Consider the following 22,705-nt stretch of genomic DNA (forward strand, 5'->3'; position numbering starts at 1 on the left):
CTTTGCCGTAAGCAATTCAATTGCTACAAACCTACCATCTTCATCTGTTTCTATAACTTTAGCTGTTAATTTTTTATTTACATAGATAACCACACCATTCTTTTTTTGCGAAGTTGAAGATATAAAATGTATTCCTAGTTTGGAGTTTATCAGATATTTTTGATCTTGAGTTGTGATATGCGTTTCTTGTAAACAAATTATATCATTATTAAATTGTTTCAAATATGTAAATAATTTCTTCCTTTTCTGTGCTGAATTCAACCCATTAACATTCCAAGATAAACACTTAAAGGTCATCAGCCTCTTTTCGGAGCACAGAGCAAAATACTTGAAGGTCATCTGAAAGCTTCGATTTCGCTCCTCCCATAGCTCCGATCTCATGTGCACTACTCTTAACTGCCTCCTTGTCTTGTCTTTCCTGTTGTTGTTGTTGCTTTTGTTTAAGTAACTTAGATTGAGCTCTAGTTATACGTTGATCCTTAAATTCAATCATCCGAACCGAGTCCAAAATTGGAGAAGATTCCAGCAAGGGCTCATCCAAAAAACCTCCTTCTGCACCTTGCACTCCTTCTAATTCCTGCTTGGACTGTTCTTGCAATTCTCGTTGAGGTTGCTTCTCTTCACTCTCTTTAATCTCCAAAACTGTAGATGTACGTGGAGATGGTGTTCTTACCTTAAGAATAGTAGTATAAAAGTGTTGTGCCTTCTCCACGGTATTCAAACGGCATCTTTCTCCCTTGTATCTGAAAATTATCCCAGCTGGTGCATCCCACCGGAAGGGTATCTGTAGATTTTGCAATTCCTTAACAAGAAAACCAAATTCTTTTCTAGCTTTCAACATTTTAGGAGGTAATTCTTTAAAAATTCCAATTTGTGAGCCCCCGACTTGTACAGAAGTGTAAAAGGATTTTTGCAGGATATCATTTCTTATTTCTCTTTCTGTAAAATATATGACCACATCTCTAGGTAATTGTCTTTGTCTGGCCACCCAAGAGTTCACTCTGTAAATTTTGTCTATTTTGTGAAAAACCACATCAGGATTAACTTGTAAAATCTTAGCCAAGGCCTCAGAACAGACTTGTCTCAAATCCTGTCTTTCCTCCTCTCGAATTCCCCGAAGCCGTATAGCGAACTCCATTGCCCTGAATTGTATCATAACAATCTCATCTTCAACTCTCTACATTTTATTGTCAACATCAGCAATTTTATAGTCATTGTCTTTCATCTTTACATTAACTTCTGATTTAAATTCTTCAACTTTAAAATCAACTTTCCCAATAAATTCTGCCAGGCCAGATGCCACTTCTGATATTTTTTTGGTCACCTTATTTTGATTCTGTTTCACCATATCTTTAACTTCATTAATTTCCTGCATAAATTCCTGGTGTGATTTTTGAAGTTTATCATCTATCCCCTGATGTGATTTTTGAAGTTTGTCATCTATCTCCTGTTGAGATTTTTGAAATTTATCATCCAGAGTTTTAGAAATGAATTCTTTTAAATCTCCCACATCAAATTCTCTTTTTTGAGTCTGTAACTGTTGAGCAGGGGGAAGCTGCGTTTCATGTTTGTGTGTGGGGGATCCCCCCCCTGTTGCCTTCCCTTCCTGCTTCTTTGAAGCCATCGTGCCACGTAAGCTAGTTTTTCTGAAGAGGGAAATTCTTTTTCCTTTCCCTCTTCCACAGAAACTTCTAAAAAAGTCCCCCAGATTTAATCCAGTGAAACTGAAGTAAAACAAAGTCAAATTTTAGAAAAAGAATTTTTTTCTTTAGATAGAGCAACTTTGTAGCAGCTTTATAACTTTGTAGCAAAGCAGGAAGGCTTCACAAATCCACTTTCACTAGCTCGTTAACTCAAATGCTGGGCGCCATATTTTTTCAAATCACTTTCACTCACTCACTTTCTCTTTTAAATTAGAAAGTCAACAAAGCACTAATACTTGCAATTTTCAAGTTTCTGGATTCAAGTTGATATTTCCGCTGTTTGTTAAGTTTAGTTCCTTTCGCTTTAAAAGTTTGCTGCTGCCGGCTTGTTCTGCTAATTAGCAGAAACGTCCCACGCCGCCCGGAGTTTCAGCAGGTTGGAAGGGAGCCATGCCTGTTTCCTCCCCAGAAACAATTCCCTGGGGGGTTACAGGGGCTCGACCTGTACCCTGCTATCTCTTCTCCTTCAATCTTCAAGATTTTGGAGTTTTCGAGCCGCTCCTCAATCGCGGGGCGGCTCTACAGGCGGCGGGGCTGGCGGTCTTTTAAAAAAACACCGCCGTCGCCGAGGCTCGCAAACCGGAAGTCCAATATTATACTTTTATTATTAGTGGTATGATTAGTTGCTCCAGAATCAATAAGCCAATTATTGTTCTCAGTTTGCTGTATGTTAGTGTTGTCTTGTTTTTTTAGTTCATTCAGTGAACCAGATTTTCTATCCTTTGAATTATCTCTGCCCCCTCTATGCTCTTTATAATTTGGTGGGCTTCTATATCTTTGTCTATCAATGGAAGACTGTCTATAGTTGTATTTATTTCTGTGTTCTGACCTATGTCTTTCTTTTGGAATTTTGGGGCAATCTCTCCTAATGTGTTCCTTGGATCCACAGTTGTGGCATTTAAATGTTTCATGATATCTTTCTTGAAAAGCTACCTTTCTATATGGTTTGTGTTCTATGTGGTAGTTAGAGCGACTCCTCCTTGAATTGTCTTCAGCTATTAACTTATTGGATAGACTTTCTATGGATAAGTATCCTAGATTGATTGTGTCTAAATGTGACATATAATTATCCCATGATGGGTCAAGTGAGTTGATGATAACACTTTTCATCGTTTGGTCTGAAATCACCTCCCCCCTTAAATGCAGTTCAGCTCTAATTTTGTTTAAAGATATTAAATGTTCACTTATGGAAACCCCTGGTTTTATCCTAGAAGAAAAGAAATCTTTAGACGTTCTTGTGGTAGTAGCTACACTATCACTGTGAAATAAATTGAACATGCATTGAATAATTTCTGAGACAGTCAGATTTTGCTTAATGCTGTGATACATTGCAGGAGATACACTAGAAATTAATAAGAAAAATGCTCTATGGTGTAAGCAGTCTAACTTTAGAGTCCAAGGTCTTTTTGGGGGATTAGTGATAAAAAACAGTAAGTTTTCTTTCATAAAGACAACCTGGAGCTGCTGATACCATTCTTGTAAATTAATGCCATCTATTCTCAGCTTTGTCACTGGGCAAGTTTCCGACATTATTGGGTCCATTACTTACAACCGGGGGTAGTCCGTGGTCTCGTAAATGCTGGAAATTACAAAACGGCGTGGGGATGCTCGCAACGAGTCTGCACGATCCTTTCAGCAACTCATGTCTTCCTGGACCGTCTGCGTAGTCCTGCGCATGTGCGTTGCTCATTTCATTCCTGGAGTCGTCGTGAGAGGTTCTCGTCGTTGCGGCTCGCTCGCTCTGCTCCTCCTCAGATGAATCGGTCTCCGGCTCGATCTTGGGAGTCCTGACGATGGCGGTTGTTCTTTTTCTTCTCTTGAGAGCGTTGGTGCTTGCATCGATCTGCGGTGTGGGGCGGTATCTGCAGGGCTCTCTGGGTTCAGGCGTCAGTGCTCTCGTCGTCAGGATGGGAGCGGGTAGATTTTGAGGCGTTGGTTTGCTCACTTGCTTTCTAGTTGATTTTTGGGTAATCTTTAGTTTCGGTCCAAATGCAGCAAAAAGCGTTTTCATTGCTGACTTTATTTGTGTGTCTGTTGGATCACCTTCACTTTCCGATTCTGATCCTTCTGAGGTGTTTGACTTTTCTTTTTCATTTTCGTTATCTAGTAATGTCTTTCGCGCCAGAAATTTTGAATCAAGTTTTCTGATTGGCTCTGCTTCGCTCACCCTGGAGGTCTGTTGAAACCAAGATGGCTGCCATTCGAAATTTTGCGCGGGATCACCGTTTTTCTTCTTCACAGCGTTTTTGTCTGTAATCGTGTCACTCACTATTTTTGAATCTTTTGGCTTTTCAGTAGCGATGTGCTTCTCTCTCGCTGCTCCGCTGTTTTTCAGCATATCTTGGAGGTTCGCGATGAGGCTTTCATCGTTCTTCTGGCTTTTTAACAGTTTTAATATCTCTGACCTGAGTTCGTTGTTTTCTATTTTGTTTTCCTCTCGGTCATCATTTTCATTTATTATTTCTTCGTCTTCAGTGGTGTATTCTTCAGATTCTCTCGAAATCGCATTTGTGGACTCATCGCTATTTCTTTGCTGTATGCCCTGGTGTTGGGCCTATCTCTCTTAGACATATTTAAGTTTTTATTGAGTCAATTCAACCATCCTCTGCTACCAGCTTGTTGCAATGTTTTCAGGATCAGACTCAATAAATCATTTAAGAATTAATAGTTCAAATATATCTCTCTTTATTTACACAAGGCATTCTATATTCACTGAATATTCACAGATAGAAGCAAGGAATGGGTGCGTGCAGCTCCTTATATATACAATGGGTGGAGCTAGATATGGGAGTGGTGAAGTATGAATACATTAAGAAGTGAAGAATAAATTAACCCCTGATATCCCGTTCATATACTATTTACATATTGGAGAATAAGGCATTTACTTGTGACACAAACCAGTAGTTAAAAAAAAAAGCTGCCGGTTCTTCCGAACTGGTATTTCCGACGATCAGCTGTGCCGCGCAGTTTGCCTTTGCTAGAAAGCAGGAAATCTTGCTTTCTAGCGAAGCTAAATCGCACAGCACAGCTGATCCTCCCGTTGCTGTTCTATTTACCCAAGCTTCCTTTTGGCGTATACTGCACATGTGTGTGCAGCTCACATTTGGTGTGCACCATGCATGCCTATGCACTTAGCATGCAATTGGTATGCACTGCGCATGCATGCGCACAGCACACACTTGGCACGCGGCGCGCATGCTCGGCCAGCGAACCAGCGAACCGGCCAGCGAACCGGCCAGCGAACCGGTTCAGATTTCACCACTGAGTCAGACCCTACTCTGCTGTTGCTTAGAAGAATCATGAAGGTCTGGTTTCTCACCCAGGCCTTTGGCAAGGAACAGTGAAAGGCCTTACTTCATCCCACCTAATCTGTCACACTTGCCATCTTTTATTTTTTTATTGATCTTTTATATTTGTTTATTTTTCTTTCTTTGATGGATTGTTAAGAGCAAGCAGAGCAATTGGGAGTCTGGTGGCATACAACTTTATTATGGAGAGATCCTTGGTGCTCTTTGACCTTGGTTGTTTTCCTTCAAATGTTTCATTACCCAAACTAGGTAACATCATTAGTGCTAATATATTTTTAGTATGATTGTTCACAAAGTCAGAAAGATGTTTAGACAGGATTCGGCATTTTTATCCACCTATCAAATCCTTCCTAAGAACCTAGGATAGGATTATTCTTTGTATGAATTTCAATATTCTATTTTTTTTTTCAAATAAAACAACTGTAATTATTGAACTGAAATGTCAAGATCCTGTTCTTGCTTGATTGTTTCTAAATATTAAAGACAGGAACTTCAAAACAGTTCTCTTCCACTTCACAAAATATTTTAAATATTTAAATGTAGGAAAAGGGGGGAGGGAAATCTGAGGTTATAATAATTAGAAAAGAATTTCATTTCCTAAGTAAAGGCATTTCCAAAGTAGCACTTATTAGAAGAATTTAGAAATTATAATCCCACCTCTACTTCAATAGGTGAATTTTTGTGCATACCTGATGATGTGCAATTATCTCACCTAAATCCAAATTTAGCCATGTTTTAAATACAGTATTTCCAAGTTCTAGTCATGGGTAAATTAGATGCTAATGCATATGGTTTTGTACAAATGTCATGAAATGAACATTGCATGAAATGACCACACTTAGAATATTGCATCCAGTTTTGGTTGCTACCATATAAAAAAAAGAACTTGAGACTCTAGAAAGAATTTAGAGAAGAGCAACAAAGGTGATTAGGAGGTTGGATGTTAAAATGTGTGTTCCAATATCTGAGGGGGTAGAAGAACAGGGGGTCAACCTAGTCTCCAAAGCACCTGAAGGCTGAACAAGAAGCAATGGATGGAAACTAATCAAGGAGAGAAGCAACCTAGAACTAAGGAGAAATGTTTTGACAGTTTGTTAGTTCCTTAGTTAATCAATCAGTGGAATGGCTTACCTTCAGAAGTTGTGGATGCTTCATCACCGGAGGTTTTTAAGAGGAGATGGGACATCTATTTGTCTGAAATGGTATAGGTCTCCTGCTTGAACAGGGGGTTGGGCTACAAGACCTCCAACATCACTTCCAACTCTGTTATTTTGCTATTCTGTTAAATGCATACATGAATGTACCTCAAAATATATAGCTCATACCATCAGAGATGTTTGCTGTTGTTAGTCATTCAAAAAGAAAAAAAAAGATAAAGAATGTTCCTTCTACTTGAAGGTTTACACCAAGACTATATACAGTACTGGCCAAAATTGTGGAAACCTTTTGGGAAAAGTGTATTTTTGAGGTTTGATGGCTAATAACACCACTTTTTTTTTTAAGAGTTTCAAGATAATCATATTCCACTGCTGGAACGGCCTGGGAATAGACCAGATCTTAACCCAATTGAAAATCTATGGAGCCGACTAAAGAAACTTGTTAGTCAGAAGTGACCCAGCAATAAAACCCAGTTAATAGAAGCAATCATCCAATCTTGGTTTCACATTATAACAGCTGCAGATATTTTTTGTATATCTCATTTTTTCTACCTGTTTCACTTTTCTTCTTTATACTGTAATTGCTATTCTAATAGCAAATCCTTCATAAAAGTTATTGCATTACATTCTTGATTAAATTATCTTTCCATTGATATATAATTTTATGGTACTACTGCTCCCCAAAAAAGTAATGTTATTAACTAGTTTTAGAAAATGCACTTTCCCAAAAGGTTTCCACAATTTTGGCCACTACTGTATTTGTACCTCCTGCTGGCTTCCCCACTGACTTGCTTGTCAGAAGCCAGCAGCAAAAGTTGCAAATGGTAATTGTGTGTCTGTGAAACCATCATAATTTGTCAAATGCCCAAATCATGATCACATAATCATAGGGAAGTGGTGACAACTGCAACAATGGGGGACAATTGTAAGACCCCTCATTCAATGTCATCATAATTTTGAATGGTCAATGACTGGGAAGATAGTTATACTTGAAGATTTTGTTCACCTTTAAGACTGATCCAAAGTTTCCAAGATTGTTTGTCATCATTCTGGCAAATTCTTTGTTCTTCTCAAGTACTGAATTACTATTTTTAGTAAATCCAAAATTTCTGCTTCTTTCTTTAATTCACCATGTTATCTCATTGACTTATATCTGTTGGAAGAAATGTCCATCTGGGTTCAGTTCCAAGTGGGGAAAAAGACACTGGAAACATGGAGACTGCTTGGAAAGATGGTTTAATGGTGGACAGGAATCACATGGCTTGAGTTTCTGAACAGGAGCGCATGGCTTGAGTTCCTGAGTAGAAAACAAAGAAGCCCCAGAAGCTGGGAGTGCCTTGGTTTTATGCCCTCTGTTGGGCCCCACCTCTGAGTTTCTTGTTCCTGTATAAGAAATGTATCCTGATTGGTTGTCAAACTCCCAGGTGGTCTAGGGGTCTTAGCTAACTTTGTAGGTTGTCTCTCAAGCTTGCTTAAGTCTTGCCATGTGGTGAGTTTCTGTTGCTAGATGGGTCCTATTGTGTTGCAGATGATGACCCATTGACAAAGGTGGGAGGGGGGAAATGAGTGAGCTTGGCTGAGGCCTTAATGGCCCATTGACAAAGGTGTGGGGGGAGGCAGGAAATTGCTCTGTCTTTAAAACATGTTTCTCCATTTCTCATCCAAGGAAATATAATATTCTGCCTTTTTAAATATTTCCTAAAATATTTCATTCTTCTAGGAGAGGGGTGAGTGCTAACTTCCTAGATATCAAAGCTATATATCCTAAAGTTTCAGGGATATAGATGACCCTCACAAAATGCTTGGGGACATCTCTATAAGTTACAAACAAGAAATAATATGCTATAAGAAAGAAAGTATTAAATGCATGGTTTTCCAGTCCATCCCATTTCAGATATACTAGAAATATTAGGGATGAAGTGGAATTCCATTTCTTAGAATGATCCTATCTTAGATTTCTTCATTCACTAAGAGAGCCCATAAAAACTCTTCTGCTGATCGTGCATCAGGAAAGAATCAAAATATATGTTTTTCACTTTTACCTGTTTCAGTGGTGCAATGCTAATTGGGACCAGATGGCAGTAAAGTCTGATGCAAATTAAAGATTACACTTGCAAGTGGACACCCTGGGGAACATTGAGAGCAATGGTAGCATATTTCTAGACTCTAGAGGATCTGTTCTCCTCTTTCTTCCTTCCTTCCTTCAATATTCTACATCATTATGTCAGTGTAACACTAAAACATTCTAACAATTACCATAAGAAACTTGTTAGGGAAGGCTGGTGAAAAACAGAATCAGAAACTTAGTGTGAGATTTGCACTCACCACAGAAGGTGATCCTGACTTCTTAAGGCGATCGCAGGAAACAGAAGAGTTCTGTACCTCACATAAGAAACCTTCAAAACAACAATGAATTTATAACATTTAAAGAGGGATAATTATGAATAAACCTACTGAGAAATCCTAACTTTTAAAAAAGTATTATACTTTAGTTTTCTTTACTATGTTTTTTAAATTCTCTACATAACACACATCTCTGAATTTTCTTAAACTCTGTTAATCTATCCCACTCCATATCACTCACAACCTTTGCCTACTAAGGCAACCTTTCACAATCCCACAATATTGGGAATTATTGCCACTCTTACAAATGGTCATCATGACTACAAAATCCGACAACTGTAATCTCAGAACATCTGGAGTATACCAGTTTACAAAAGACTATAAAGGACTAAATGTCTGTCTTCCATTTGATGGGAGGTTGTTATACTTCTATGCAACTTTCTTTCATGTTGGAGTTATGTTTATTTCCAAATAAACTATGAAATGGCACCATGGGAGGAGGTGGTACTGATAGACATTACAATGTGTGTATTCTATTCTTTTAGTTTTCTTCCTACATGAACATTATGAATATTTATAGATATCAACAAAGCACCTATAGATGCAAATAGCATGGTGAGAGCAAGACCCTTTGTCAATGTTTAGTATTTAAGCACCAATCAGTTGTTAGTCAACAGGCTGTTCTTGTTGTGTTATTGTGGCTTGATCATTAGCTCTATAATTACAAGCATTTGGTTGACTGTTTCCTGGGTTATTTAGTGACACAGTATGAAACTGAGTTGCTTTGGTGCAAACTGTTCAGATTTTCTGGGAAACTCCTTGTCAAGTAAAAATCTTTTAGACAAAAGATGACACAGAAAGAAGAACTAATCAACTTGTTGGCACTGAGGCATTTGCTTTCCTGCTTGAGAACCTTCTCCTATAGGTGGAATTTTCAAGTACTACATGATGCCTGGATAAGGTAGATGAAGATAAAGAAACGCACACAAACTATCTAAGTTTTCAAATCATTCTTTCATATCAGACCTATGCCAATCACTTTTATCATGCCTTCCCCCCACACCCCAAAAAACAAAACTATAGATTTATTCTTTCATTCACTATTCTTTTCCCATTGATTGTACCTCTAATCCACACATGAATACAGTATGGATATCAGGGGCGGGTTTCAAAACCCATCGCTACCGGTTTGCTCATGGGCGCTCGCACGATTGCATGCGCACACAACACTTCTGTGCATGTGCAGAAGCATCCGGGTGGGTGGGCAGAGCCTCCTGCCACTGCCACCACTGTTTCACCCGATTTGGGGCAAACCGGTAGCAACCCAACACTGATGGATATCCACCCAATATGGGATCCGTACGATCCCATTGTGCCCCAATGAAGTTAAAGGATTTACAAAGGGAAGACGGTTAATTGGTGCCTCCTCTGGACTGCAGTATGGAGAGTTTGAAACTGAATAATAGAATAATAGAGTTGGAAGGGATCTTGAAAGTCTTCCAGTTCAGCCTCCTGCTCAAGGAGGAGACCATCTTAAAGTTTTCGGCTGAAGTTGAGAAAACTTATTTTACTCCACGCAGTGTAGGACAAGATTCCTACAGTAGCAAAAAAAAACAAGGATAAGTCTTGTAGCATCTTTTTCTGGCTGACAAATTTCATTAAAAAGCATAAGCTTTAATAAAATTCATTAGCTGGAAAAAGTGCTATCTAACTCCTGATTTTTGTAATATATGCAATCATGTCCGTTACCAAAGACAGAATTAAACAATATATGAGTCGTTAGTGACTAAAATAAATCTTTGCTTAATTCAGTGTTACCTACTCAACCATTAGATGGGAATATAAGGCTCTATGTACAAAACACCTAAGGGAAACAGGAACATTCAATTCCTTCTCACCAGTCTCCAGTGAAACCACCATTACTGTAACACACCATTACTCCATTATGCCTGCAAATGAAAAGCTGAGGAGCTGCAGAGATTAAATTTACCTATGTGAGAGGCACTGATATAAGACTTTATGCTCTCTACGTGAGTTGGATTACTCTTTCTTAAGTATGTTGTATTATGGATGTCATTTTACGTTTCCTTACAGCAGAGGTAGGGAACTATGATCCCTCTATGACTTGGAATTTATAAGGAATTTATGACAGGAATTTTGGGAATTGAAGTCCACAAGTCATAAAAGGGCCATAGTTCCCCACTCCTGCCTTACAGGGATCTCTTTGGGATGGTCCCAATTCTTCAAAAATAGAAGAAATTGCCCTTTCTTTCTTTCTTTCTTTCTTTCTTTCTTTCTTTCTTTCTTTCTTTCTTTCTTTCTTTCTTTCTTTGGATTTGGCTTTTATAGACCTTTACCCAGATGCATAGCCCATCACACGTGACTGCAAATCAAATCTCTAACTAACAAGGATTAGGATTTCTGAAATGTAAACATGTGAGACTGCCTTTGTTAATATACTGTAGTGTTCCTCTGCAAAGAAAGAGGATTAATTTCTCTCTTTTGAAAAGAATATTGGCATAACATCCTGTTTTGGCGAAATAGGGCAGGATATTTCCTAAAGAAAAATGATTTCCACACCATATAAAGCACTTCTAGAATGATGGATTTGATTGGGAAAAAATTGAGTTTATGCTTAAATCAGTGGGATTTCTCTGTGACTGGGAAAAGGCTTTTATCTGGCAGCACTCACTTGGAAGCATGCCAATGCAGTCCAGCAAGACAAAAATGAGGATAGAGAGGAGTTTGCTGGAGACCTGAACTGACGTTCAATTTCTCTTTCTGTATTCCTGATACTAAAGGAAGGAAACAAAACAATTCACTGGTCCCCAGGACAATATATGGGGATTACAGGACTGCACCCAAAAGACAGCCGATGTGCAGGCCTTTTTAAATCGTTCTGTCAAGATGGGTAATACTTAGGGAATGCTGCTTTTCGAACTATGGGGGCCTCTGGTAAGGCACATCCATTTTTTATCCACTGTCAGTATTTTTTTTTTTTTTACTCCTTTGCACTATATTTCAGTTTCCTAAATAGCTATTATCAGACCACAACCCTGACACTAGCAGTAAAACCAGCTGAGTTTTTGGAAGAGCATCTACTGTAGACCATTTTGTCACACTTTAGCTGAGCTCTTCTACGGGGACCACCAGCTTCAAACGGGCTACCGGCTTTGTCCCTGTGTCAGTATTCTTCCGTCTGTGTATTAAAATATCTTTCAAGTTAACTGCAAGAAAGAAAGAACAGGACAAAGCTTAGTTAAAGCCCTCTTAATTATTCCAGTGTAAATTTTAATCTGATTCCAAGCAACTAGGAATCACATATTTGTGAAAGTGTGCATGTGTGAGTGTGGGTGCTCTTGAATCAGGGTTGGCTGTTGGCAACTGGTCCCTGCAGTTTTCTTGGCATGATTTCAGAAGTGGTTTGCTATTTCCTCCAGAGGTGGGCTTCACATAATTTAACAACCATTTCGCCTAGTGCAGAACAGTGGTGGGTTGCCCACAGGTTCGGACCGGTTCGCAAGAATCGGTAGTGAAACCAGTGGGAGGATCCGCCCACCCACCCCCGGATGTTGTCATCAGCGATCTGTGCATGCGCAGAAGCAAGGCGCGTGCGTGCGAATGCATTGTGAACCCATAGTAAAGATAAGTAGAACCCACCCCTGGTGCAGAACCAAAAATGTGAGTGTCCGCATGCACGCACGCTTTGCTCGCATGCGCACCTTCCACGCTTGCATGTGGCTTCAAACACACAGTGATTTCATGTGCGTGGCTTCCAGCATACCTTCTCGGGCAGCTGCAGTGAGTAGAGCGGGCGAGGCATGGAAATCAACTGGGCTGTGTGGGCTGGGCGAGCGAGCCATAGAGTGAGATATATAGGACGGGATAGCACTGGGGCGGGTGGTCGGAACTACCGGTTTGCCCGAACTGGTCCAAACCGGAGGCAGCCCACCTCTGATTGCCTCCTTCCTAGGGCTGAGAGAGAGTGACTGGCCCAAACTCATCCATCTGGCTTTCTGCCTAAGGCAGGTCTAGAACTCATGGTCTTCAGATTTCTAGCCTGATGCTCTAATCACTTCACCAAACTAGCTCTTTGGAAAGTGAGCTAAATATAAAACTGTAGTTAGAAAAAGTTCAGGCTGTGCAGACCAGTCACACTTTGTGTTCCCTTTTGTGGGATGGGCTCAACCAGGTAAAGGAAACCAGGAAAACTATCCCATTAATAGAATCGAGTGCAATAGTCCATAGGGACTGTCTGTGTGCTGTGTTAATCACAGGAAGAAAGGAATACCTGAATAGGCTAATCTGTTTGCATTAATTGCCTTAGAAGATATTATTTTCAGCTTGCTTGTTTCATTATAAGCAAACCAAAATAAAAATAAGCAGTGGGAGAGGGGGAACATGATTGTAATTTTCTTCTTATTTTTCATTATGGGGGGAGCAGGGTCTGTTTATTGTTCTCCCAATTATCTGTAATGAAAAACTGATTAAAGAGTCCTTTTTTTAAAAAAAAAAAAAAAGCAGACTAAGGTGTTTAATAAAATGCAATATAGATAAACAAATTGTGGCAAAATGGAATAGCTTCACAAAAAGAAAGGAATTCAGGCATGTATCTAATTGTTAGAATCCTCAGCAAATAATGCAATTATCACACACAAATTCTGATTAATGTTTCAGTAAAACACTGCAACGCCAATTCATTTGAGCTGTAATGCAAATATTTCTATTAAATGCTGAAAAACACTTACTGCGTCCCTCCCTTCTGTTTTCATTTGCTTTACCTTAACAACAATTTCTACATATTTTCAACTCATCAGCCTTTTCTTATCCCTGGGGATCTCATTTTACCAGACAACATGCCTGGCATATACAGTAATGATGGACAGCTTCATATGGTGATTGCTCATGGATCTCTCTCAGCATTGCAGTATGGAAACTATACCCTATCTTACCTGCAATTACACTACCTCTGAGGTAGAGCTAAGGAGACCTGGAGGCAAACTTATTTAGTCTCCTGGATATTGGAGGACACTCTACTCTTTTTAAGAACCTTATTATGTAGGTCACCATAGTTCACACCCTCCTTGTAGTAAAGTCATTTTTCTGCAGGCTGGTTGCCATGACTGTCTGCCAGATCACTGGGAAATAGTGGGGAATCCTAATTCCTAATTGCAACACTGAGCACCATCTCAGCAGATGAGCACAGGTAGTCCTTGACTTGCAGCCACAGTTGGGACCAGAATTTTTGTTGCTAAACAAGATGCATGTTAAGTGAGTCCTGTCTGACTTTCCCCCCCCACAGATTAAGCAAATCAATGCAGTTGCGAAGTGCATCATGTAGTCATTAAGCAATCTGGTTTCTACATTGACTTTGGAAGCCATCTGGGAAAGTCGCAAATGGTGATCATGTGTCCCTGGGATGCAGCAACTGTCATAAATACAATCCAAGCACCCAAATTTTGTTCATGTGACTGTGGGTGCTGTGATGGTTGGAAGTGTGAGAACTGGTTGTAAGTCACTTCTTTCAGTGCTGTTGTAACTTCAAACAATCACTAAATAAATACCGTATTCGGAGCATAAGACGCACCTTCCCCACCCAAAAGGGGGTAAAAATTTAGGTGCGTCTTATACACTGAATGTAGCCCCGCTCACCCATTGGCCCCCACCCTTTGGCCTCTGCCGCGCAGCAGTTACCTCCTTGCAAACAGCAAGAAAAAACAGCTCATTTCAGCTTCAGCACAGTCTAATTAGCACAAGTTGATTGGATCAGCCTCCCGACTTTCAGCTGATTTGCTCTCAGCTGTTTCGCACAGGGCTCTGCTGCTTGCTGCAAAGAGGTAAATTGCTGGAGCAGATTTTTTTCCCCTTGTGCTAATCAAGCTATGCTGAAAACGAAAATGAAAGTAAAGCAGGCTGTTTGCTGTTTGCTGCAATGAGGCAAAATTGCGCAGAGGCAGAGGCAGAGGCAGAGGGAGATTTCTTTTTATTCTTTTTCTCACCAAAAAAGGTAGATAGATCTTATGCTCCGGTGCATCTTATACTCCAAAAAATACGGTAGTTGTAATTTAAGGAGTTACTGTAGAGGGGTTTTGTTTTTTGTGTGTGTGTGTCTATTGTAAGGAGGAAACACAGCTTGCCTCTGATCCCTGCTGGCAGTGACCACAGAGGCATCAGGGAGGTTGGTGGATTATAATTTGTATAATCAAGGACTACAAATTCATGGACTCCATTCTGAAATGGAAGCAGAGGGCATCATCAAGGAAGTTGGCACTGTCTCAATCTTTGCCAGGCATTGAGATACATTTCCTTGAAGCATTTTCCTGCACTAGATCCAGTGGTGGGATTCAAGTGATTTAACAACCAGTTCTCTGCCCTAATGATTTCTTCCAACAACCAGTTTCCCAAACTGCTCAGAACGTTAACAACCGGTTCTCCCAAAGTGGTGCGAACTGGCTGAATCCCACCACTGATTAGATCAGGTGATCTTCCAGAAACCACATATGAAATATTCTTGTCACTAGAGGGTTGTCTTTTTTTTTTTTTTTTTTAATGTCTGGACTCTAGTTATTTGTATATATTCCAAAATCTAGCAGTAAAATGTTTTCCCAACTCTGAATTCAAAATTATAATCCGGGGTTCTTTTTGGTAAAAATTGATGTATACATTTTTTTTTCTGTAGAAAAGGACTTATAAGGAAACTTTATGTTATTTAAAGTTCCATCAAGATGGGCTATTTCCCCATATGAGAGCATGAGGAGCTAAAGAAGGGGAAACTCTTATTTCATAAAACATCTAATCTTATTCATCTATTAAGATGTAACAGTGATATTTCATGTTAGCGATTATCAAATTAAGTTAAACAGGCCAAAAAGCTGAACATTCAGAACTTAATTCATTTCACTATAATTTTCTGTTGCACAATATGATTTTAAAATATATATTTAGCACGTTATCAAGAATTGGTCACAAAAGTAATCGTAAGTGGTTATACACTGTGCTAAATTTACACTATATAAATTGCCACCTTTCTAGTTTATGCTAGTGGGAGTGTAAACAGATTGCTACTGAAGTTGATAATATATACCAATGTCTAATTAGTTGGTAACTTAGGCTGTACTTTTTTTTAAGACATTCAGAATATAAGTACTTTCCGCAGTCCCAAAGGTGCTTTCTCAAGAGGCAACTGGACTTTCTTGATTGTTTTTTTGAAGGTGTTTCACTTCACTTCACAACTCAGAGCTGAAGAAGCTTCTTGAATGAGAAGCAAAACGTCTTTTAAAAAAACACCCCAATAAAGTCCAGTTGCTTCTTGAAAAAGCACCTTTGGGACAACCATGACCTGGATGACTGAGAATCTCCATAGACAATTTCCATAGTGAGTCCTGAAGTGAATTTGCTGTATTTCCTAATGCACATGTAAACTAATCAAAGAAAATAAATGGATTCTGTCTTCTTGTTAGCTGTTAGGTTTGTTATTGGAAAATTTTGAATAATAAATTCCACCTTTCACTGAATCATTTCAGTGTTATTAAAGTAGGAGAACTGACTGCATTTTTTTTAAAAAAAAACCCTACAATTGAAGAAAATATTGAGTCAAATGTTATCATCATTTATTAGCAGTGTTAATACATTTTTTTTTCTTTATAGATTTACAACATGTGTATTATTTTGGACAGGGATATTGAGCATGGATACTTAAAATCTCCCATTAAGATTACATGTTCATGTCTAGTTCCTAATTATTAAACCATTTTTAAATCATTTGTTCTTAAGTAAGGTTTTTGCTTGGTTTTTCCTTTTCAGCTGTTTATTGTTATTGTTTTTACGTTGTGCTTCTTCATTTTACAAAATAAATAATTGTGGAATGAGATGATGGAATTTTGTTTTGTGATTTGAGCTTTTCAGAACATTTTTAATTCTCTTATATGGAAAAAAAATCTCTGAATAAAACACAATCTTCCTGAACCCATCTCCTTTATTAAAGATTTTGAATTGAAGGAAGTGAAAATTAGAGAGGCATAGATAGAAGTCTGAAAGCTAAATGGGTTATTCAGTCTTCTCACTGTATAACATCTGCAGACAAGGCCTTATTCAGAAAAAAAAAATCACCCAACAAAGACTATAGAAAACTGCTTATTGACATTTTTTCCTATATTATGTTGATGCTTTTAAAGCCTAAATTATGGTGGGAAATCTTTTCAATCTTGAGGCTTGCATAAGTTGCCAGCAGAGGAGTCAAGAACTCTTTCAACACACACACACACACAGAGAGAGGGAGAGAGAGAGAGAGAGACAGAGACAGAGACAGAGACAGAGAGAGATATGGTATAAATAGCATAATTACAGATCTTTTCACATACCTCATCCCTCTTCTTTCTTTATCTGCCTCCCTTCAAGAAATCCACTGCAGATTGCTGAATTCCTTTTCCTATTAGATCTTACCAAATCAAGCACATAATATCAGGATCACTTTCATCCCTTACTTTCATCCCATTAATAGCAATAAGGAAACAGCAAATTGTCCCCCCGCTCCCCGCCTGAGTATTGTGATGTTAGCAGCAGCAAAAGTGAGAAATCTGCATTTTTCATAGCCAAAAGTCTCCCTGGCTCTTGAATTGCAGGTTGTTGATCCGGGATCTAAACAGAATGCCAAATTCCCAGGGTAGAATGTGCTAAACTGTAAAAAAAAAATGAGTTATGTTTCCAAATCCTGGATTTGGAAAGGAAACTCAGCAATGATTTAACGTAACCTAATACCAACATAGAAAATCTATTGCTACAAAATCCCGAAGATATGGCAAAACCATTTCTACTAACCTGGCCCCCTCTTCCTCCAAAAAGGTTAGTCCTGTCTTTCTCAAGGTAATCTATTTCACTTTAATCAATTCTGATTCAAGGTGTCATTCCTAAGGCTTGTCTTTACCATTTGAACTATCTATTTATAATGTGTTCTGTCTACGCTGAATTCCTATGATTTATGAATCAAGTATTCATGACATCATACAAATTTTTGATGATTCACTGCTTAGTTTTCTCTATTCTGAATGATCAAAGCTGTCTGATTACTCCTAAATACAGTTTTCTTTTCCAGCCAGATATCAGTGCAAAAATCCAATAGCCAATTGGCCCTCCAATTCTTGCCCTTTCCATATGAAATATCCCAATGAAAGGTAAATATTAGCCATTTGGTAAAAAAAAAAAAATCATTCTGTCTCTTGTTCTTAAACTGAACTGGGAGAGGTGGAATGAATTAAAGACAAAAGTCCCCAAATGTTTTACTTTTAGTGTCCTTTCTCCCCCCGCCCTCCTCTTTCTTCATTATGAAGTTGCCAAGCAACAATTTATCAGGAGCTGGAAAATGACAATTTATCAATTTATCAGGAGCTGGAAAATGAAAATATGATTGTATGAAGAAGAATTGAAAGAGATTTTGTGTGTTACATAACAGGGTAAGTACAAATGGGTGGTACCTGTGATATCATGGTACAGTACATTCATTTTTGGCATCTTGTAAACTATTGCCAAAGTGTCTGTATCGTGGTGGTTAGTGGTTAAGATGCTGGGCTTGCCGGCTAGAAAGCCAGCAGCCCAGGTTTGAGACCCGAGCGCCATGCAATGGGATGAGCTCCTGTCATTGCCCCAGCTTCTAACCTACCTAGCAGTTTGAAAGCATGCAAATGTGAATGGATAAATAGGTAGACCCCTTTGGTGTGCTTCATGATGTCATACTGGCCACTTGACCACAGAAATGTCTTTAGAGAGTGCTGCTTCTATGGCTTTGAAACGGAGATGAGTACCCCACCCCCAAGTCGGCAATAACTAGTGAAGTAAAATCCACTGGGATTCCTTTACCTTTTTTTTTTTTTTACTGAGACAAATGCTTGTTTTTTTACTAGATGCAGGTTAAGAAGTTTAAATGGGTACTTCTCAGGGTGACGAGAATGCCATTGTAAATTTATATACAGATTACAGTATGTAATCTGAGAATGCCATTACAAATTTACATACAGATTACAGTATGTAATCTGAATTGGATATTTATTCCATTACAGATATTTTTACCCTACACTGGTTCAGAGTTATTATATGAGAAAGATCCTGCTTGTTTGAGGGGTTTTATTGCACATTGCTAATACAGGGAGGAAAGTTCTCCAGCTCTCCTCATGGGTAAATTTGCTTGTTTTTAGGGGGAAGGGGAGTGTCTGTTTGAGTGAGTGAATCATGTGACTGCAGGGAGGAAAGTTCTCCAGCTTTCCTCATGGGTAAATCTGCTTGTTTCCAGGGGAAGGGGAGACTGGCTGTTTGATTGAGTGTAAGTGGAAAGTCTTAATAGCTGTGTGTGGGGGAAAAACCGGTTAGATGGTGTCCGCTAGCCTTGGAAGGCAACTTATGTAAGGAAAACTCTGATCTCAAACCTCCACTGCCTTGTGGCTATACTCATCTATGGGAAAGTCTTCAGGAGTCAACCTGGAGCAGGAGTCCTGGACTGAGGAGGAGTGCTAGAGGAGTAATACTTCTCTTAAAAAATACCTTGGCCCAGCTGTCTCAGCTGGTAGCACCTCATAAGGGCTCCTATCCAGGGTTACAGGAGAAGATGGTCAACTGTTTTGAAGGCGGAAGAAGGCTTTATGCCTCAATGGTAGATAAAATGGCAGAACCATCTTTTAGGAGAAGGGAAACTCTGAATACAAACCTCCACTGCCTTGTGGCTATATCTACTACTGGAAAAGGCTTCAGTAGTCAACCTCAAGGCAAAATCCAGAGCCGGAGTCCCAGAAGTAGTTCGTGACTGTGTACAATCACATTCTGGTAACTCCTGCGAGGCACCTGGAATGTTCGGACCCCTGGCCTTTCTGACGATTTACAAGAGATAGATGACGTACATAAGACAGCTGCCATTGACATGGAGTTGAGCAGACTGCAGATGGACATCATTGCCCTTCAAAAAAGACTGTTAGACTCAGGATCTATTAAGGAGAAAAACTTCTCATTCTTTTGTCAGGGAAAACCACCAAACAAGTCTAGAGAATATGGGGTTGGCTTTGCGGTCAGAAACACCCTACTATTACTCCACCTGCTGCAGGAAATGAAAGAATTCTGTCCTTGCAGCTCCACTCATCAGCAGGGCTGGTTACTCTTATTAGCGCATATGCTCCATCATTATCATCTTCAGTAGAATCCAAAGACAAATTCTATGACTATCTGGCTGTTACTATCAAGAAAATCCCTGAGAAATAACCACTGTTAATCCTTGGCGATTTTAATGCCAGAGTTGGAGCTGATTATAGTTCTTGGCCCACTTGTTTAGGTCAGTTCGGCGTTGGAAAGATGAACGAAAATGGCCAACGACTGCTGGAGTTTTGCTGCTACTATGGTCTTTGCATTAGCAATACATACTTTAAAACAAAGCCTCAACACAGAGTCTCTTGGAGACATCCAAGATCGAAGCATTGGCACCAGCTCAACTTGATTCTTACCAGGCGCTCCAACGTCCCCAATATTACAATCACACGCAGCTATCAGGATGCTGATTGCAATACAGACCACTCCTTTGTGTGCAGCGGAATAAAACTGCAAACAAAGAGATTGCATCACTCGAAAAAGGAAGGAAGACCACAAATTGACATCAACAAGACCCGCAATCAGGGCAAAGTGGAGGAATTTGCACAAGCACTCAAGGGAACTCCCCCAGGCCCAGCTGAAGTAAATGCATCTGAACAATGGGAATATTTCAGGAATGCTGTTTATAACACTGCCTTGTCAGTATTTGGTAAGGAGATCAGAAAGACAGCAGATTGAATTGAAGCCCATTCGGAGAAGTTGACACCAGTCATCGAGGAAAAAAGGAGAGCTCTAATTGCATATAAAGCCTGTTCCAATGAGCACAACCTACAGGTTCTGCAAGCTGCTTGTAGCAAAAGGCTCCAGCTTTGCTCTTGGATCCAGATAGCAACTGACACAGGCAACATCAAGGGGATGTATGATGGCATCAAGGTCCAACACAGAAGAAATCTGCCCCTCTGAAGTCTGCTACAGGTGAGGTTATCCAGGACCGAGCACAGCAGATGGTACGCTGGGTACAGCACTACTGTGAGTTATATTCCAGAGAAAATGTGGTAACTGAAGAAGCATTAAATTACATTGAGTACCTGCCTGTCTTGGAGGAGCTTGACAGTGAACCAACTTCAGAAGAACTAAATGCGACCCTGGACTCCCTTGCCTCTGGCAAGGCACCCGGGAAAGATAATATTCCTGCTGAAGTTCTGAAGTGCTGCAAAGAGAACATCTCCACTGAACTGCATGCAATCTTCTGTCTTTGTTGGAGGGAAGGTGGAGTACCACAGGACATGAAGGATGCAAATATCGTCACACTGTACAAGAACAAAGGTGACAGGGGTGACTACCGTGGCATCTCTCTTCTTAGTGTTGTAGGGAAGCTGCTTGCCCATGTCGTACTGAAGAGGCTCCACAGGTGCTTGCAGAGAGAGTCTATCCAGAATCACAGTGTGGATTTTGAGCCAACAGGTCCACTACTGACATGGTATTTTCTCTTAGACAGTTGCAGGAGAAATGCAGGGAACAAAGACAGTCACATTTTGTAGCCTTCATAGATCTTATGAAGGCTTTTGACTTGGTTAGCAGGGACGGCCTTTATAAAATTCTCCCCAAGATTGGATGTCCACCTCAGCTCCTCAAAGGAAGGAAAGGATCATCAGGTCCTTTCATGAGGAAATGAAGGGCACTGTAATTTTTGATGGCTTAACTTCAGATTCCTTTGTTATTCGAAGTGGAGTGAAGCAGGGCTGTATCCTCGCACCAACTTTATTTGGGATCTTTTTTGCTGTCATGCTGAAACATGCTTTTGGAACTGCAACAGAGGGCATTTACCTTCGGACCAAATCAGACGATCCGGAGGTAAATACCTTTAATCTCTCTAGATTGAGAGCAAAGTCTAAAGTCCCGCTGAAATGCTTACTGGATTTCCTCTTCGCTGATGATGCTGCCGTCACTGCTCACTCTGCTGAAGACCTTCAACAACTTATGGACAGTTTTGACAAGGCCTGCCAAGACTTTGGACTAACAATCAGTCTGAAAAAAACACAAGTCATGGGTCAGGACGTGGATTCACCTCCCTGTATTACAATCTCTGCACAAGAACTGAAGGTCGTCCATGAATTTATGTACCTTGGCTCAACTATCTCTGACACTCTCTCTTTAGATACTGAGCTGAATAAATGTATTGGTAAAGCGGCCACCACATTTTCTAGACTTACAAAGAGAGTATGGCTTAATAAGAAGCTGATGGAACATACAAAGATCCAGGTCTATAGAGCCTGCGTCCTGAGCACACTCTTGTACTGCAATGAGTCTTGGACCCTCTATGCATGGCAGGAGATAAAGTTGAACACCTTTCATATCCGCTGTCTCCGACGAATTCTTGGCATCACCTGGCAGGACAAAGTTCCAAATAACTCAGTCTTGGAATGTGCTGGAATTTCTAACATGTATACATTATTGAAACAGTGATGTCTACACTGGCTGGGGCATGTTGTGAGAATGGCTGATGGTCAGAGTCCGAAAGATCTCCTATATGGAGAATTAGTGCAGGGAAAGCGCCTCAGAGGGAGACCACAGCTGTGATATAAGGATATCTGCAAGAGGGACCTAAAGGCCCTGGGAATGGACATTAACAACTGGGAAAACTTGACCTTCGATCCTTCAGCTTGGAGGCTAAAGATGCAGCATGGCCATCTCCAATTCAAAGAGACACTAGTTCAGCAGGCTGAGGCAAAGAGGCAGTCCCGGAACCAGCAAAATCTGGGGGCTGGGCAGGGGACAGAATGTATCTGCCCTCAGTGTGGAAGGGATTTCCACTCTCGAATTGGCCTTTTTAGTCACACTAGATGCTGTTTTAGGACCTCTTTTCAGAGCACGATACCATAGTCTCTTGAGACTGAAAGATGCCAATGATGCTAATGTTTATATTTTTCCATCAGCTTAGTTTCTACGGTGCATCCTGTTTGCATTTCATTCATCCAATGTTTAGTTGGATGAATGATCTTTAGTTGCGCATTTTCTGTGCTTGGAAGTAGTGATCTCAGGGTACAGAAACTCCTGTAACTCTATTGCAATCCTCAGTCAATTTTAGACTAAAAATTGCTATAAATGTCTTCCAAAGTGAAAGCCTAGCTTA

Source organism: Pantherophis guttatus, chromosome 2 (assembly GCF_059756535.1).
Source record: "Pantherophis guttatus breed Tessera chromosome 2, ASM5975653v1, whole genome shotgun sequence".
In the NCBI taxonomy this organism is placed as follows: Eukaryota; Metazoa; Chordata; class Lepidosauria; order Squamata; family Colubridae; genus Pantherophis; species Pantherophis guttatus.